The sequence below is a fragment of the Lucilia sericata genome, unplaced genomic scaffold (genome assembly GCF_015586225.1).
Source record: "Lucilia sericata isolate MDLA Ls3-8-SP2 unplaced genomic scaffold, ASM1558622v1 Contig000373F_arrow, whole genome shotgun sequence".
NCBI lineage: Eukaryota > Metazoa > Arthropoda > Insecta > Diptera > Calliphoridae > Lucilia > Lucilia sericata.
The window spans coordinates 200,001-220,000 of NW_023994392.1; the positions used below are offsets into that span (position 1 = coordinate 200,001).

At 31.9% G+C, this 20,000-nt stretch overlaps 1 protein-coding gene across 3 annotated transcripts in view; it reads right to left on the reverse strand.

Annotated features, from left to right (window-relative positions):
* LOC119604238 overlaps positions 1 to 20,000 on the reverse strand; it is a 196,933-nt gene that overhangs the window by 99,458 nt on the left and 77,475 nt on the right. For all 3 annotated transcript variants that reach the window (XM_037956726.1, XM_037956724.1, XM_037956725.1), the window contains exon 3: positions 1 to 145. This exon is cut by the window's left edge and continues 543 nt beyond it. The gene's annotated coding sequence lies outside the window, so the exon portion shown is untranslated. The remainder of the gene's footprint in view (positions 146 to 20,000) is intronic.

Sequence of the window (20,000 nt, forward strand, 5' to 3'; positions counted from 1 at the left end):
TGTTATCTCTTTCTATGTTCTTTGGCAATCTTTTATGTTTGATAATTAATTTCTTGCTCTTACTCTTGCTGATTTTAATAGTTTAAGCTGCAGGGTTGTGGTTTTCTCTCTTTTTTTACGTAACTGTTTTTGCTTCAGTGTTTGTCTGTAAATAGAAAAAATAACAAATTAAAATTATGATTTCTTTTTTTCATATTTTATTTATTTATTAGGAATGAAATTGTATATTTTTTGTTCTTCACTTCCACTTTACTGACCAGAGTATGCAGGATATTATGTTAAATCATCATAAATCAAAATGAAGGTAGAAATAATAGAAATAAGAGGGAAAAAAAAGTAGTCATCATCAACATGGCAGTCATTACAATAATTATTTTTTTTTTTCTTCTTTTTCTGTTGTTAAATTGTGATGGTTGATGATGATGATGATGGTGATTTTGCTTTTATTTTGCCTTTATTCTGATGTTACTGTCATAATTTAAACCAGAAAAATGTTTATTCATTTATTATTCAATTGTTTCTTATTTTACGTAATTAAGTTGATGATGAGTGGGTAATTTCCACCTGACATTGTTATATATAAAAATATTTAATAGATAATTATTATACTGGTAGTTTTCCTATACTGTTGTGAAAACCAAAATCAACATATCAAGGGACTTTATTCAATAGTCCCTATCTAAAAATTTTCAGGGGGCTAAAGAACCGTTTTTTCATTGAAATATAACAATTTTCTTTTGATTTAATATCAACAGATGTTATAATATATGCACTTTTATGAAGTAAAAGAAACTGAAACAGAATATGATGATTCGGTCCAAAATCAACTTTATATGATTAAGTTTAAAGCAAATTTTATACCCTACACCACTATAATGGGGAGGTTATTATGCGTTTGTGCTGACGTTTGTAACACCCAAAGATATTGGTCCCACCTTAAAGTATACCACTCTACCCAGAATCACTATCTGAGTCGATTTAGCTATGTCCGTCTGTCCGTCCTTCCATTTGTCCGTCCGTCCATCCATCTGTCCGTCTGTCTGTCTGTGTGTCTATGTTAACTTTGTGCTCACCCTAAAGGTCGCAATTTTCAAGATAATTTGACTATATGATACTCTTTTCTTGACCCAAGGACGAAGCCTATTGGAAATGGTTAAAATCGATCCATTATTTCGTATAGCTCCTATAGAACCGTATCCCCCGAATAGTGTTTTTGAGCTCATAAATATGTTTAATTTTCTTGTATCACATTAAAAATCGTCAAAACTTAGTTTTATATATGTAAGTCTCATTTGACCCTATACCCCATACAAAGTCCCCTTTAGAAAATGATTTGATGGTCAAAATTCACTTATAAATACTAATATCACGATGATATTCTGCATAAATAACTTTAGTGTTAACGTAAATCCATCTACCAAAATTTATTAGGAAAGGATCATATTATCCCCCGCCTCCATATAACCCCCTTTTTAGAAAAATTCCATTTTTTGGGAAGAAATTGTTAAAGGAAAAATGAAATTAAAATGAAATCTTCACACAAAATAATTGTTTGTGAAAACTAATAGTGGATGTGTCCTCGTAAGATATATTTTTCTCAAAAACAAAACTACTTACTTAACTCCTTATTTGCAGGCAATAGTAGCAAGTACTTACCTAACGCCTTATTTATAAGCAAGCGTATAAGTACTTGCATCCAACGTCATTAGCGTGTGCAAATAATGACTTGTAAGTAAATTTTACAATTTTAACCACTTAAATTCCAATGTAAGTTTATGCTGTCTTCTAATATAATTCGTGATGAATCTCGTTAATGTAAAATCGAAAAATATAACAAATTGATTTTCTACTATTTATGAAAATTAGGCAAACTATCTTGAGAAAAACCTAAAATAGGTGGAATCACCCTAAATTCTAATCGAACTAGTTTTTCGGTTTGTTTTCTTCAATTCAAAATATCGACAGCTTCATTGTTCTATAGAGTCTTTATTTTTTTCTACCATTTCCTTACTCACTTCTCGCCACTTTAAGACTTAAATGTTAAATAATAAAATACTTATTTTCCAATGAAGGGAATGAAGAAGTACTCCAAAAAAAATAGAATGTATTTCTTTTTTTTTTTTTTTTGTTATTCCACATAAAAATGGACAAAAACGACATCATTCTTTAAATGCTAATGCTATAATCCTAACAATTTATGTTTTGCAAATAAATAACATATTTTGCTCTTCATTATTCTGATGAAAGAAAAGACGAATGAAGAAAATAAAAAAAAAAAATAAATAAAATAATAATAGAAACCAAAATAGAACAATTTGAAAACTGAGTATTATTGTGAGATTGTATAAATGGAATAAGTAATTTATTTAACAAATAAAAACTATAAAGAACAAAAAAACCAAATAGAATGAGGAATTGGATTATATTGAGAGGCCACAACCCAGTAAAGTGTTATAAAAAGTAAAATTAAGTATAGAAAATAAAACCAGAAATATTTAGATTAACTTTCAAAAACTCTGATCTGTCACAAATTTCGATTTAAAAAAAAATAAACAATTAAATTTTTTAAATTTTGTTTTTAATTTTCGAAAACTTTTGCTGGGTTTTAACTTATAAAAAACTAGAAAATACATAATTCATCAGAATTTATAGTTTTTCAAATAAATGAAATACAAACAAAATTCTTAGATTTTCTTTAAAATAAAGTCAAACTACTAGTAAAAATAAAAATGTATTTATTGAAACTAATATTTTTGCTAAAGTGAAATAACCCAGCAAAAACTTATGTTGAAAATTAAGGGGTTAAAATGCTAAAATTTACTTACAATTTACGCTTACTTTACTTAAGTCATGATTTTAACACGTATAACATCGGCAGCAAGTACTTACCACGTCCTCTCACAAGTGAGGAGTTAGGTAAGTACTTACTCGATCGCCCGCAAATAAGGAGTTAAATAAGTAGTTTTTTAAGAAAAAAAATTGCCTATGAAGATACGTTCACTGCGTCTGCTATTAACTTAGGCTTAGGCTAAAAAGTAAGTACTTTCTTAAATAGTTATTTGTAAGTTATTACTAAACTTCTTCTAAATAATACAGATGGTATGTAGTACTCATTGTAAAGTAAGTTTACATAAAGTCATGTAAATGTCATGTACGTGCGTCTACTATTAGCTTAGGCTTAGGCTAAAAAGTAAGTACTTACGTATATAGTTATTTGTAAGTTATTACTAAACTTCTTCTAAATAATACAGATGGTATGTAGTACTCATTGTAAAGTAAGTTCTTAAGTAAGTATAAAGTCATGTAAATGTCATGTACATGCGTCTACTATTAGCTTTGGCTTAGGCTAAAAACTAAGTACTTACGTATATAGTTATTTGTAAGTTATTACTAAAATTCTTCTAAATAATACAGATGGTATGTAGTACTCATTGTAAAGTAAGATCTTGAGTAAGTACAAAGTCATGTACATGTTTTTACTGGGTAATTAAGACTTATAAAGAAAGTAATGATGGAAAACACCGACTGTTTGGTGCTCTATAGCAGTGATTACCTAACATACCTTCATGGCACAAGCATTAATTGGCTTTTCTTTGACATAGAATATGTCCAGAACTTTGACCCCAGATAGAATGTCAGTGTCAAGTGGAATCCGTTGCTGTACGGTTGGTTCTAAACGCGGGTACAAAGCAGGTTTGGGATTCCAGGCAGAAGTCCGAGCATTAGTGGAATGCTTATATTGGATAAGAATAAATATGGTGCCCACAGAGGCTATGGTGCCAACAGAGGCTGTAAGACAGTATTGGATTGGAAGAAAGCGTTAACTGAATATTCTCCTAAAGGTAAGGTTTACATTATATAGATAACAGGCCATTCGGGAGTAATTGGCAACGAATGAGCGAATGTTAATGTTTATAGCTTTAAAGGGAAGGGAGTTAGCCTGACGTAGGCAAAACCATTCGCCCATAAAGCCTCTTGGAATAATTAAACGACCCTAACAAGAGCAGGACGGGAAGCCTCCTGTTGTTAGGGTCTACTTGTATTTCTTTGTATTTGAAGTACTAAGTATTAGGGTTCTATAGTTGAAACGAAAAGTCAACTTTTCGACTTTTTTCATTTAGTTAAAAGTCGACTTCTCGACTTTTTGCATTTTATGAAAAGTCGACTTTTCGACTTTTTTCATTTAATTAAAAGTCGACTTTTAGACTTTTCGACTATAAGTATTTTATAAATAGTCGACTTTTCGACTTTTTCCGACTTTTCGACATTTTTCGACTTTTCGAATTTTTTCGACTTTTCGACTTTTTTCGACTTTTTCCGACTTTTTGACTAGTTTCGACTTTTTTTCGACTATTTTTTGACTTTTTTCGAGTTTTTCCGACTATTTTAGAGTTTTTGACTTTTTTCGACTCTTTTTAAGATTTTCGACTATTTTTGACTTGTTTCTACAATTTTCGAGTTTTCGACTTTTTCCGACTTTTTTCAACTTTTTCCGACTTTTGGACTTTTTACGACTTTTTTCGACTTTATTCGTCTTTTTTCGACTTATCGATTTTTTTCGACTTTTATTGACAAAGTCGACTTTTCGACTTTTTTTTTTTTTTTTTGGAACAAAATAGTCGACTTCTACTTTTCGACTTTTTTCGACAAAAAGTCGATTGTTCGATTATTCGAAAGTCGATTTATAGAACCCTACTAAGCATACATCCTCTTGTCAACGTAACCTATATATTACTTTATAGGGTCGGAGAATAATATTATGGAAACTAATGACTTTGAATGAATGCAGGACCTTACTGTTACTTACATCATACATATGAAATTCCTCCAAGGATGGTCTTATAAAACAGAACAAAAATTTTTTATTTAGTTTAAAATGACGATAAAGGGGCCAGACTAAAGTTCATAAAATTGTTTTACAGTTATAATTGCATTACTCTTATTTTATGCATGAATACTTATATAGACTTTACAAAGTGTTTAGTATTAAATAAATCACATAAAGTTATTTTTATATTTAAATACATAGAAAAATATGTATATTTATAGAAATATTTTCAATAACATTACAACTAAATATGTACAACAAATCCCCCAGCAATTAAACACTTGTAATTAAAATCAATCAAAACATATTATATTCATTATTTTTACTCCTACAACAGTTGAGTAGAGTTTTGCAAATTATTAAATAAATCAATTTATTAACATGATTAATTTGTTTAACACAAACATGTAATGTACTTATCTTGCCAGCATTACTTTATAAAAACACACAATATATCCTGTATCTAAAATAGACTTTATTTATGTCAAACAACTTTTGTGTTGTTTAATGGATATGTCTAGATTTAATTAGAATCTTAATACAGCTTTGTTACGGAAATATACCACATATACTATAAATAAGATAATTTTAAATGACAGGATATTGATAAAGAGAAAAAAAAGCTAAAAATAAACATAAAACACATTTCTTAGAATAAAGGAAAAATTCAACAAATATTTATCAATTGCTTATGGAATCTCAACAAATGAAAGCTTGATATGAAACACATTCTAGGGAATGCAAATAATTCTCAAGGTGTTTTGACATTTTCAAAAATTTCTTTGTTACTTAAATTTTGAACTTTAATAAAATAACATAAAATTGAAATCATATTACATATTTATATTTATATTTTACTTTTTTATTACTTGGCTAACTTAACCGGTAATTTGCTTCATTGATTTTTATATACTTCGCAATTGCATTAAAAATAAATTTAAAAATGTCATAAATGTTGTCTAAAGTTTAAAACAAAGTCATTGATTATGCCTAATGTCCCAAGAGCGTCGCGACAAACATTTTCTAACAAAAATCGATTTATATACTTATTTACTTTGTTCATTCATTTAGTCATACATTTATTATATTATTTATTCAGTGGCACAAACACAACATCTTAATGATGCCACAATTCAAGGCAAGACTAAGAAATGATATAAAATTTAATAGAAAGTAGTACGAAATGAAAATTTAAGTGTGTGGAAATAAGAAATGGATATTTAATGGTGCTTTTTATATCCTATATAAGTTTCAAAATCGATGTCTTCCGATTTGGATAAATAGGTGAATCCACTTTTAAGAATCTGCTACCAATTTTCATATAAAAATTCACTTTACATAGCGTAAAACGCCATTTCAGCTCTAGTTCAGTTCTAGTTCAGTTCTAGTTCAGTACTAGTTCAGTTCTAGTTCAGTTCTAGTTAAGTTCTAGTTCAGTTCTAGTTCAATTCTAGTTCAGTTCTAGTTCAGTTCTAGTTCAGTTCTAGTTCAGTTCTAGTTCAGTTCTGGTACAGTTCTAGTTCGGTTCTAGTTCAGTTCTAGTTCAGTTCTCGTTCAGTTCTAGTTCAGTTCTAGTTCAGTTCTAGTTCAGTTCTACTTCAGTTCTAGTTCAGTTCTAGTTCAGTTCTAGTTCAGTTCTAGTTCAGTTCTAGTTCATTTCTAGTTCACTTCTAGTTCACTTCTAGTTCACTTCTAGTTCAGTTCTAGTTCAGTTCTAGTTCAGTTCTAGTTCAGTTTCTAGTTCAGTTCTAGTTCAGTTCTAGTTCAGTTCTAGTTCAGTTCTAGTTCAGTTCTAGTTCAGTTCTAGTTCAGTTCTAGTTCAGTTCTAGTTCAGTTCTAGTTCAGTTCTAGTTCAGTTCTAGTTCAGTTCTAGTTCAGTTCTAGTTCAGTTCTAGTTCAGTTCTAGTTCAGTTCTAGTTCAGTTCTAGTTCAGTTCTAGTTCAGTTCTAGTTCAGTTCTAGTTCAGTTCTAGTTCAGTTCTAGTTCAGTTCTAGTTCAGTTCTAGTTCAGTTCTAGTTCAGTTCTAGTTCAGTTCTAGTTCAGTTCTAGTTCAGTTCTAGTTCAGTTCTAGTTCAGTTCTAGTTCAGTTCTAGTTCAGTTCTAGTTCAGTTCTAGTTCAGTTCTAGTTCAGTTCTAGTTCAGTTCTAGTTCAGTTCTAGTTCAGTTTCTAGTTCAGTTCTAGTTCAGTTCTAGTTCAGTTCTAGTTCAGTTCTAGTTCAGTTCTAGTTCAGTTCTAGTTCAGTTCTAGTTCAGTTCTAGTTCAGTTCTAGTTCATTTCTAGTTCAGTTCTAGTTCAGTTCTAGTTCAGTTCTAGTTCAGTTCTAGTTCAGTTCTAGTTCAGTTCTAGTTCAGTTCTAGTTCAGTTCTAGTTCTAGTTCAGTTCTAGTTCTAGTTTCAGTTCTAGTTCTAGTTCAGTTCTAATTCAGCTCTTGTTCAGTTCTAGTTCAGTTCTAGTTCAGTTCTAGTTCAGTTCTAGTTCAGTTCTAGTTCAGTTCTAGTTCAGTTCTAGTTCAGTTCTAGTTCAGTTCTAGTTCAGTTCTAGTTCAGTTCTAGTTCAGTTCTAGTTCAGTTTTAGTTCAGTTCTAGTTCAGTTCTAGTTCTAGTTCAGTTCTAGTTCAGTTCTAGTTCAGTTCTAGTTCAGTTCTAGTTCAGTTCTAGTTCAGTTCTAGTTCAGTTTCTAGTTCAGTTCTAGTTCAGTTCTAGTTCAGTTCTAGTTCAGTTCTAGTTCAGTTCTAGTTCAGTTCTAGTTCAGTTCTAGTTCAGTTCTAGTTCAGTTCTAGTTCAGTTCTAGTTCAGTTCTAGTTCAGTTCTAGTTCAGTTCTAGTTCAGTTCTAGTTCAGTTCTAGTTCAGTTCTAGTTCAGTTCTAGTTCAGTTCTAGTTCAGTTCTAGTTCAGTTCTAGTTCAGTTCTAGTTCAGTTCTAGTTCAGTCCTAGTTCAGTTCTAGTTCAGTTCTAGTTCAGTTCTAGTTCAGTTCTAGTTCAGTTCTAGTTCAGTTCTAGTTCAGTTCTAGTTCAGTTCTAGTTCAGTTCTAGTTCAGTTCTAGTTCAGTTCTAGTTCAGTTCTAGTAAGTTCTAGTTCAGTTCTAGTTCAGTTCTAGTTCAGTTCTAGTTCAGTTCTAGTTCAGTTCTAGTTCAGTTCTAGTTCAGTTCTAGTTCAGTTCTAGTTCAGTTCTAGTTCAGTTCTAGTTCAGTTCTAGTTCAGTTCTAGTTCAGTTCTAGTTCAGTTCTAGTTCAGTTCTAGTTCAGTTCTAGTTCAGTTCTAGTTCAGTTCTAGTTCAGTTCTAGTTCAGTTCTAGTTCAGTTCTAGTTCAGTTCTAGTTCAGTTCTAGTTCAGTTCTAGTTCAGTTCTAGTTCCAGTTCTAGTTCAGTTCTAGTTCAGTTCTAGTTCAGTTCTAGTTCAGTTCTAGTTCAGTTCTAGTTCAGTTCTAGTTCAGCTCTAGTTCAGTTTCTAGTTCAGCTCTAGTTCAGTTCTAGTTCAGTTCGTTCTAGTTCAGTTCTAGTTCAGTTCTAGTTCAGTTCTAGTTCAGTTCTAGTTCAGTTCTAGTTTCTAGTTCAAGGTCTAGTATGGACAGTTTATTTAAGGTGTTTTATTAAAAATAAGTGAGTTTTTCAAATTTATTATTATAGGGCTAAGAAGTAGAATTTGCTTTGAAAGAACAATTTAAAATTTCGGAAAATAAATTTAATTTAAAAAAATCAGTAGAAAGTTTTTTGAAAACCCCAGTAAAAACTGTAATTTTATTCACAGGCTATATAACTGGCACATTGGTTTTGGGAAAAAATTTATAAATATTACTTTTATAAATATTTTTAGACTATTTCCAGGCAGTGAAGGATTTTAAGTGAGAAAGATTTGCATGTTTACTATGAAATTCAGAAGTATGTTTCATTCTTTATTATAAATATTTATTAAAAAATTAAAAAAAAAAATACAAAATCCTTGATACAGATGTATATATATGTATATTATGGCAGGATGTAGAAAGAAAAATACATATTCCTTAAATAACAAACATGTTGCTTATTTTTTCTTCTTGTAATTCGAGTGAAAAGTATGTTAAGACATACACAAACATGCAACAGTAAGAGGGCCAAGATGGAAAGTGTAGACAAGGCAACTTTATAATCTGAAAATCTTATAAATTCTTTCGTACATAGATGCAAACATCAATACAACTACTTACATACGAATGTGTTTTACAAGTATGTATGATGTATGAGAATGTAAGACATTCGTTCATTTATTCATATTTATAATAAACATTGAATATAAAATGAAAACTAGGTCAACATTGAAAATATTATATAGTGTAGTAGTAGTACCTTCCTTTATATATGTATTACTTAGACGAAGTATTACATGTAGGAAAGTATGCACTTTGTACATACATATGTATATAGACAGAAAAATTAATTACATATTATATTTATATAGTGCACGCATGTTACTGAATGTATAAAAGGGTGTCAAAAAAGTATGTGAAAAAACAAGAATGCCAAAAGTACTTAAGTATTTAGTTAAAAGCTTCTTAAAATTAGCAAAAAGTTAGTTTTTTCAAATATTTATCCATGTTAACAAACTCAGATCAACAGAATATATATATATGTAGGAAATAGACTTAGCTATTTCTGTGGCAAATCAGGCACATACGCTTTTTAGTAAATCAAACACTTTATTATTTCTTCAATAAAATATAATTTAAATGTTTATTAGTTTACTTTTGTTTAATCAGTCCGCGTATATGTCCGTCTTTGCTGATTGTTTAATGACAACTCTATTGTTCTTCTTTCTGTTTGCCTGCAACAGCCTCTGTCTGCTTGCCACTCAATTGATCTCACTCAATCTCCTCTCATACTCATCTTTCTACATTGTCCGTCCGTTTGTACTGTCCGAATATTATATCACCCTACAATCGGCGATCCTGACATCCGATTCGCCCCGAATCGGTAACACCACCTTTTCATATTCTCGGCCACAGACACGGTTTTATTCGGACCCTCTTGGTCTCCAACCTTCTCCACCTCATACCTGCCGTGCTGTAACTTACTTGTAACCTTATAGGGACCTAGAAATTTACCCCTCAATTTCAAACCAGTACCAAACTGGGTACGCTTAATGGCAACCATATCGTTCACCGTATATTCCTCTTCCGGCTTCCTGAATTTGTTAAAAGACTTGCGGTTCTCGTCCTGTATTTTCGCCATTTTACCTCTAGCCTCTATTCTTGCCGCCTCTCTTTCCCTATCGAAAACTCCTAAGTTTTCCTCTTCTATCATCTGACGGATGTCCGGGTACTCCGCCAACTTCATTTCCACTCCTGTCATCAGTCTAAACGGTGAGTAATGAGTACTTCGTGTTGGGGTTGAATTAATCACCATTTGCACCTTTCGTACATGTTTGTACCAATTTACTGCCTTCTCCCGACATAACTTCGTCAACATGGGCACTACGATCCTGTGAATCCTCTCCACTTGCCCGTTTCCTCTAGGAACACCTGTCGCTATGGTGAGATGTTGTATATTCTCCTCTTTACAGTAATCCTCAAACAGCTTTGCCGTAAATGCGGTTCCCCTGTCAGTTATAATCCTCGAAGGATTTCCGAAAATTGATGCCTGTTTCTCCAAACACTCAATCACGGATTTCGCGTCAGTCGATTTTGTTGGATAAAGCCAAACAAACTTCGTGAATGCGTCGACCACCACCAAGATGTGGTTATACGCCTTATGTGTAGTCTCCATAGGACCAACGTGGTCTATATGATATGTCGTCATAGGCCCTCCATCTTTATCGATAGGATTCAATAAACCTTCCTTCTTTCCGGCCTTGGCGTCAGCAATTATACACTCTACACAACTCTTCGTCACCTTTTCCACCTTTGGTGCTATCTTCAAAATATAATATTGCCTTTCAATCAAGTCCTGTGTTTTCTTCGCGCTGAAATGACCTTGTCGATGAGCGATCTTTATGATCTCTTCTTCCATCTGTTCAGGTACAACAATAAGCTCCTTATTGGGATCCTTATAGAGTAAATCGGCCTTCAAATAATAGTCATCGTAACTATCCCTCTTCAGAACTGACTTTATAGCTCTTATCCTCTCATCTGCCGTCTGGGCTTCTCGCAATCTATGAGATAAATCTCCTTCTGTCAACAAACAACTTACTCTGCTCAGAGCATCTACATGTTTCATCTTATTAGCGGGTCGATGTTCAATCTCGTATGAGAACTCCTGTAAAAACATAGCCCATCTTGCTACTCTTGGCGGAACATCGTTCTTTTCCATCGTCATTCTGAAGGCATTGCAGTCGGTAACGATCTTAATAGGTATGCCCAATAAATAAATCCGCCATTTCTTTAGAGCCTCAATCACTGCTAATATCTCAAGTTCGTATGAATGATATCTTTCCTCGTAGGGTTTCGTCTTTCTGCTCATGTATTGTACTGGGTGCATTTCCTGGTCTTCGGAGTCCTTTTGCATTAACACGGCACCATAACCGTACTTGCTGGCATCTGTGTGGATCTCTGTAGTCGCATCCGGTGAAAACAAACGTAAAGTGGGTGCTTTGATGAGCTCGTTCTTTAGTTGTTGAAAAGCCAACACTACTTCATCATTCAACTTAAAAGGTACATCCTTCCTTAAAAGGTCGGACAACGGCTTAGCCATCACCGCATAGTCCTTAATAAACTTTCGGAAATAGGAAGTAAGTCCTAAATACTTCTGAACTCCTTGACGATCTTTGGGTACAGGATATTTTCTAACTGCTTCCGTTTTCTCCTCAGAAGGTTTTATTGAACCATTCTCAACTTCATAACCCAAGAACTTCACCTTTCTCCGCAGGAACTGACATTTTCGCCACTTAATCTGTAGTCCGTTTTCCGCTGCCTTCTTCAACACCAACTTCAGTTTTTCTAATCCCTCCTCCTCATCTTTGGCTGGAATTATAATGTCATCCATATAGACAACTATAGTCCCGTCGTATATTAGATCACGTAGAACTGCCGCAATATACCTAGTAAATACCGCCGGTGAATTACTTATTCCAAAAGGAACGTAGATAAATTCATACTGCCCTCTATTGGTGACGAATGAGGTATATTTCCTAGATTCTTCTTCTATCGGCACATGGAAAAATCCATTAACTAAATCCAACGTCGTATACACCCTTGCTCCTTGAAGTTTATCCATTACTTCGTCCATCAGTGGCATTGGAAAATTGTCCCGAACTATTTTTGCATTCAACCGCCTGTAGTCGCAACACAGTCTTTTACCACCATCCTTCTTTGAAACTAACACTATCGGCGACGAGTATTCTGAAAAGCTAGGTCTGATGATTCCCTCCTTTAACCAATCCTCGATTTGCTTTTCCACGAACACTTGATCTGTGTGTGCCATGCGTCTTGGTCGTTGCGATACCGGAATATCGTCCTTCAGCACAATCTTCATTTCCACAGGAGTCTTACATACCCTTCCGGGCTTATAAGTCCCCATTAATCTTCTTATTTCCCCTTGGATCGCAGGTTTCAAATGCGATAAATCCACTTCACCATCGTCCTGGAATGTTTCCGCAGCTATACAGATTTCAGCGAATTCCGTACACAAATCAAAGTCCATCTCCTTCACATCTTCCATCATCTTTGCATCTTTCAATATCCTTTCATCCTTAAACATCTTTACATCTTTGGGTTTAGTACCCGTCATCTTATCATCTTTAAACATCTTTACATCTTTGGGTTTAGTACCCGTCATCTTTTCATCTTTTAACATCTTTACATCTTTGGGTTTAGTACCCGTCATCTTTTCATCTTTTAACATCTTTACATCTTTGGGTTTAGTACCCGTCATCTTTTCATCTTTAAACATCTTTACATCTTTGGGTTTATTACCCGTCATCTTTTCATCTTTAAATTCACCTGGGATTCTAAAATGTGCCTCACCATTCTTCACAATGACCTCTGCCTTATTCAGTAAGCTATTTCCAATCATGACGGAATGGATAATATCTCTTTCGGGCACGACATAAAAGGTAACTTCAAATGGGATACCATCTATTTCAATTCCCGTACAAAAACTTCCCATAGTTTCTATTTCGCTCTGGCCTATGCCCCGTAATTTAATCTTCTCATCAGTCATGTCGAAACCACCTAGTGTTATCACCATATCCCACCTCATTATACAGATATCACATCCGGTGTCTATTAACGCCTCAATTGTTCTTCCTCCAAATTTGACCTCCTTAAAAATGAGGGATGAACCCGCATTCACCATATTAGCCTGCTCATTATTGTTCCCCGACGACGCTTTAGTCCTACCGTTTCCACATTCAAAGGATCTATGACCCAACTGATTGCATTTAAAGCATTTGTATTGCCGGTGGGGACAATTGTTGGCCATGTGACTTTCATCGCCACATTTAAAACATTTCCTCGGTTTCTCCTTCTTCACCAGGCTTGATGCGTTATCTCCTCCTACAGGTCTTTCAACACCGCGATTTAATGATCTTGGTTTAGTGCGTATTCTGTCGTACACCTTCATCTGTTCCTTTAGTGATCGTATATCCTTAGCTTGGTACAGCACCGCCTTATTTAAATTGGAATCGTTTATCCCATTTATAAAATACTCGATGACACTAACTTCATCCAGACGAATCTGCTTACCGAGTTCCATAATAGCGTACAGATACTCTAACAGCGATTCTCCTCCCTTTAATTTCCGATTACGAAGAGCACGATGCACCTCTGCAGCCGACATCGTAGTTCCGAATTCTTCCTCTAATGCTTCCTTTAATGTCACCCAATCACGAATACCCACTTGACTTCTTATGAATAGTCGAGCAGCTCCTTTCAAAAGCTGCTTAGCGTACACGAACATTTGAAGTGGCGTCCACTTGACGATGGTTGCCGTCTCATCAAATTCCGAAACCCATTGAAAAACATCCGGTGAACCTGTGCCTTCAAAATTCACCAAACTATCTTCTAAATCCCTTAAAGTATAAAAATTCTCACGTGGTGCTACCTGACGTGACTCATCTTCCGTCAATAATCTACCATCTCCATCATCACCTGCATCTACAAAGTCCAATTCAAAGTGTTCCAATAACCTGTCTCTTAAGTCGTTCTTCCTTCCCTTTGTGTCCAGTCCTAACTCTTGCAATTTTTCCCTTAGGTCACTAACACCTAAACTCATAATAGTTACAACGTCCATGTCTTTTACAAAAATATTAAAATATTATATAATAAAATATTATAAAATAAAATATTATAGAGTAAAATATTATAAAATCCAAGATTTATAATATTAAATCAAAATAAAGTTAATTTAAATCAAAAATGTAATAATCATCAAAAGTCCAGAAAAAGTTCAATATTATTTAACATTAAATCAAAATTAATTTAAATTACGTTAATCTTTAATCATCAAAATTAATTATCAAAAGTTCAGCAAAAGTTCAAAATTATCCAGTATCAAATCAAAATTACTTTAAATTAAAGTTTATCAAAATAAATCATCAAAATTATCTAGTATTAATTCAAAATTAATTTAAATTACGTTAATATTTAATCAGCAAAATCAATTTTTAACAGTTTAAAATTATCCAGTATTAAATCAAATAATATAAAATAAAATCAAACCGTCCACTCATCCATACAGCTTCACTTGTCCTCTGTAGCGCACCATATAATTATGTTGAATCAAGATCTTACTTGCAGCAACAAAAATCTTCCTTCTTCATTCACTGTATAGTACAGAGCATTGATTTCATCAGCTTGGCGACCAATATGTGTTGTTGTTGTCCTACTATTTGCGTTGTTGTTGTAGTTTCTTCTATTAATCAGCAACCGCTATACACCAATGTACCTTGTACTGTTGTTGTTGTAGACACACACCAAAAGTATACACACATCAACTACGTCGAATAAAATCAGTCGGTTACACTTTGAATAGTTTTCGCTCCCTCGTACTATGCTGTGTTGTTGTTGTTTTAGTCTTTATTTCTTTTCTTTCTTTTCTATCAGCAGCTGCACTCTATGAACACCTGCATACAATACACCATATAAAAAAAACGTTCACAAAACTGTAACGTATTTTGCTCCGTTCATTTGCCACACACAAAAAAAAAAGTTCACAAAAACTGTAACGTATTTTGTTCTGTTTTTTCCCACGCACACATGTAATATTGTCTATATCAACATCAACAAAAATCTTAGTGGAGTTATTCTCTCCCACTCTTCTAATTACTCTCTTGAGTATCAGATAAAGTTTCACTCATTTATTTTGAAGAACAATTGGGTGGAGCTTAATCAACCACCTTTTAGTCACATACACATCAACACTCAAAATCTCTTATCTTTGGTCTATCGACTCTTCTCTGCCCATGTTTGTTTGTGTGTTCTTGATCAGTCTCAACGTTTGGTTTTATGTGTTCGTCTTCCTCCTTTACTTCTTTTCTCTTAACTTCTTTCGTTCTCTTAACTTCTTTAAACTTCTTTAAACATCTTTAAACTTCTTCAAACATCTTTAAACTTCTTTTGTTCTCTTAACTTCTTTAAGAAAAAATCTTTTGAACACATAAAACTTCAACACAAAACACTTTAACACTCTTAACACCTTCACACAACACTTTCACATATAATTCTGGTTGAATTAAATTTCGGTTGAGCCCCCATGTAGGAAATAGACTTAGCTATTTCTGTGGCAAATCAGGCACATACGCTTTTTAGTAAATCAAACACTTTATTATTTCTTCAATAAAATATAATTTAAATGTTTATTAGTTTACTTTTGTTTAATCAGTCCGCGTATATGTCCGTCTTTGCTGATTGTTTAATGACAACTCTATTGTTCTTCTTTCTGTTTGCCTGCAACAGCCTCTGTCTGCTTGCCACTCAATTGATCTCACTCAATCTCCTCTCATACTCATCTTTCTACATTGTCCGTCCGTTTGTACTGTCCGAATATTATATCACCCTACATATATATATATATAAAATTCCTTATACCTCTGAGATACAGAAAGTGTATATATTAAAAGCTTTATTTCACTGTGATAAATATTTTTAGTTGAGTGAGTCAAATACAAATAGTCAGTGTGTTAATGATAAGTGCTAATTGGTACATATAGCAAAATATAAACAACTAAATTTATTAAAAATAAAATTTTTTTGAAGCGTATTTTCAACATTATATATGCTTCATAATTTATCAAATTTTTTTTTTTTCAAAACTTTTTATTATTTGTTGAAATGTTAGACAACAGAAAAAAACTTAATTGAAGTAGTTGAAAGTTTTACTTATATTGAGTGAATAAAAATAACTTAATTTTTAAGAAAATTACACAGGCCAACGATATGAAGGTTTTTGAAAACTTTTGAAACCAATTGGACTATTTATACCCTTCACCACTTTAGTAATGCACAATAAATGTCTTTATTGTCCAAAAATCACATGGAGATTTTCTTAAAATTTTAAAATTTGCTTAACAAACATGTTAAAAGTTTAAAACTGGAGTTTTGAAACTGCCGTCTAAAGGAGGTTCATCTTACTACAATAGCAACCCCAACCATAAAATTATTGTAAAAAAAATTTACTTGAAAACTTTGAAATGAAGTAAAATTTTTTACATACATACATACAAATTAATCAAAATTCATAATCTGAGAAGATACATTTCTTAAAATTAAGAAAAAAATCCATATGTATATGATAAAGAACTAATTGAACAAAGTGTGAAGCAGCAGATGTTTAATTAACACACTCATGTTCTAAATATATTTTTAATTATTAAATTATTAAAAAAAAAACACTAAAAACTTTTTGTTTTGATTGTTTAATTCATATACCCTACACCAATTTAATTTTTCTGAAATATTAGATGGGAGATCATTTTCATTACGTTTGTAAAACATCGAATTATTGATCGTTGACCTACAAAAACATAGACATGGAGAATTTCATGTCAAGTGACCCAACTCAAAAAAATCGATTTTAACGAGATTTGTATCAAGATTAGTACTATCGGATAGTAGACCAGACACAAATTTTCAGCTGTATCAGTCAAGAACTGTCGGACTTAGAGGGGGTCAAAGTTGGGCATTTTTGTCAAACAGGGTTTTAATCAAATGACTTTTCAATTATTGGTCCTTACAAAAATTGTCCAATGGAGTACAGATAACTATTTCTTCATTGTTTCAAAAAAAAAAATATATATATATTTTTTTATTTTTAAAATTTTTTTTTTCAAAATGGGCCTTTTTTTTTTGCTCAAGTTCATCCACATCGGAAGACATCAATTTTAAAAGTTTTGTCACTTGACACGAAATTATACATATAAATATTCCAATAGAGTATGAACAGAAAGAGCTAGAGGATTAATAAGGCAATATGTAAGGTTTGTACAGTATTGCAAATGGGCAATATCAGCCTATGTTTTTACATAGCCCGAAATATGTAAAGTTCGGGTATAGTACTGTATAAGGCCCCTTTCAGAATATGTCTTTATGGTTTATAGTTGACTTAAAAAATTCCACAAAAATATGTTATGAGAACTAAAATATCTCTACCCTCCTTGTCGAAGTGCTTTACGTGAACACCTACCGTGGTGGCCTTATTTCACGATGGTCTCTTTCAATCACTCGACAACAGCAATTTGGGACCCTTCACCTTCGTTATATAATGTTCCGACCCTATAAAGTAAATATATTAGGGATCCTTATAAATAACGAAATCGAAGTCATATCCGTCTGTCTGTCTGTTGAAATCATTTTTTTAAAAAGACCCCATATAACTTCGAGATCCAAATCTGCAATAATTCTATCAAACATGTTTTCCAGAAGTTTCCTATTTAAAATCAGCAAAATTCGTTTATAAATAACGAGAAAATTTTTTTGAAAATTTTATGAAACAAAATCAAGATCCAAATCTGTAATACTTTCGTCAGACATGATGTGTACCAGAGGTTTTCTATTTAAAAATAAAATAGACTAAATTTCAATTTTCATAGGGAACATTAGCAACTTCTATTTTGGGGCCAACTTAATATACATATCTTTTAACTGAAAGAGATTTCTCTTACAAACAAAATTTGTGGGTCAAAATAGACGATTTTGAATTTTCGACTTTCAATTGTTTGAAAATGATGTCACTTACCGAAAATCCCTTTAAGTATACTCCTTGATAATGTAGAGTGTTTGTTTTGTTTTATTTTATTATTTAGGTATAAATTGCTAACATAAAATTTTACTGCTACAATTATGAATAATTTATTACGGTTTCATGTACATATAATTATATACAAATGCACTTACAAATGTCTAGTATAAACAATACAAAGTACAAGAACTGTTTATTACAGTGTACCACAAAATTTTTCGTCATAGTTTTGTGATATTAATCTGTGGAAAAAAATTCTCCCATAATTAGTTTTTTTTCTTAAATTTGCAACATTTATTTATAAAACATACAAAAATTAATCTTGGATAATGAATGGAGATAAATTTGTATTCAAACTATATACAGATATGTATATTATTAAAAATAATTGCCTTTTTCAATAAATGTTTTTTGTTACATACAGATCATTGTTAACATACGGACGCATTCAATAAATTATAGGAATTTTATAATGATACGTTTCAAATAAGCAAATAATACACTTGAAAAAAATATATATTGTTTTTAATAAGCAATATTTTTTATTTTATTATATTACTTCAATTAAGCGTATTTCTAGTGAAATATTCAATAAAAAAGTAATAACTTTTTTTTTGAAGAGACTATTTGTGTTTTTTCAAATATTCATCTCTAATAACTATACATACAATATATTTTGTAAATATAAATATTTATAAGTATTTCCTTTGTTTATCGCAAAATTTTTTATTTCATTCTTTTTTAAATTTTGAGACTCGTGTGTAATGATTTAAACATAATTTTTATGATAGTAAAAATAGCAAACATATGTACTCATGTCTATATTTATTTATGTTTATAAAAAAATCATACCAATAAATTGAAAAAAAATATGTGTCTATAAAATACTTTATATTTTATTATACGTATTTGTGTATGAAAAAAAAACTAAGCAAATTTTTTTTATAGAAAATAATAAAAAAATTGTAATAAAATGTTTTGATAACAAAAGACCTTAAATAAAAATTTAATTGAAAACATGTATTGAAAAATAAAAGAAACAAAAAAATTCTAGTTGAATAAAGTGAATTTTTCAACACTACACATTACTGCGATGCTAATTTACTTAGAAATTCATTAAAATTTAAAATTTTAAGTTTCCATCGGGGGAATCACAGATTCACAAAGCAGAGATACAAGCCGAGACGGCTCAAATCGAGGCGGCTGGCCGCCGGTAATATTTTGCAAGCCGCGCCGCCGCCTACTTCTTTCGGCTCAAAAGCTAAGCCGGCTTAAACGTAGTCGCTGATAAAGATTGGAATCCCACATGTATTTCAGAAAATAATTTCACCAATTTGAACGGAGTTGCCACTATTTTAAATTATGGCAAATTGAAAAGCGTTGCCACACAATACTGTGCTAATATTAAAATAGCGAAAACTACTATAAATGTCCATATTCTGCAGAAAAAATTATATAGAGACAGATTTTTATATAACAGACTATAATACAAAGATTTTTCAATATAATAAACGCTTGTAAGATCAATTTCTAAAGAAAAAGTTAAATTGAGCCGACAATATAGCCGCCGCCGATATTTTCTATAATAAGCCGCCGACCCAAAATGGTTGTGACGCCGCCGCCGATCATTTTGCATCGGCTTGTATCTCTGCCACAAAGTCCGATTCAAATAGGTATATTTTTTGATTTGTTAATGATGATTGATAATGGGTACATAATATTCGGCCCAAGCCAATAAAAAACTCTTACTCGTTATAATTGTTTTTATAAATTATCTCTTCAAAATAAAGGTTAAATAATTTGTATAGTTAATAATATGTATTTATGCATGTTTATCATAAAATCGCATAATTAATTTTTAAAAACCTTTCTGTTCTGCCACTCCCTTTAAATATGTTATAAATTGCCTATAGCATTTATGCTTCGCAAAACTTTACTTATTGAATTTCAAATATTTCATTTACATCGCTCAGTTAAGGATAAAGTTTTCCAAAGGAAATTTTCCATTTAAATAAACCAAAAAAAA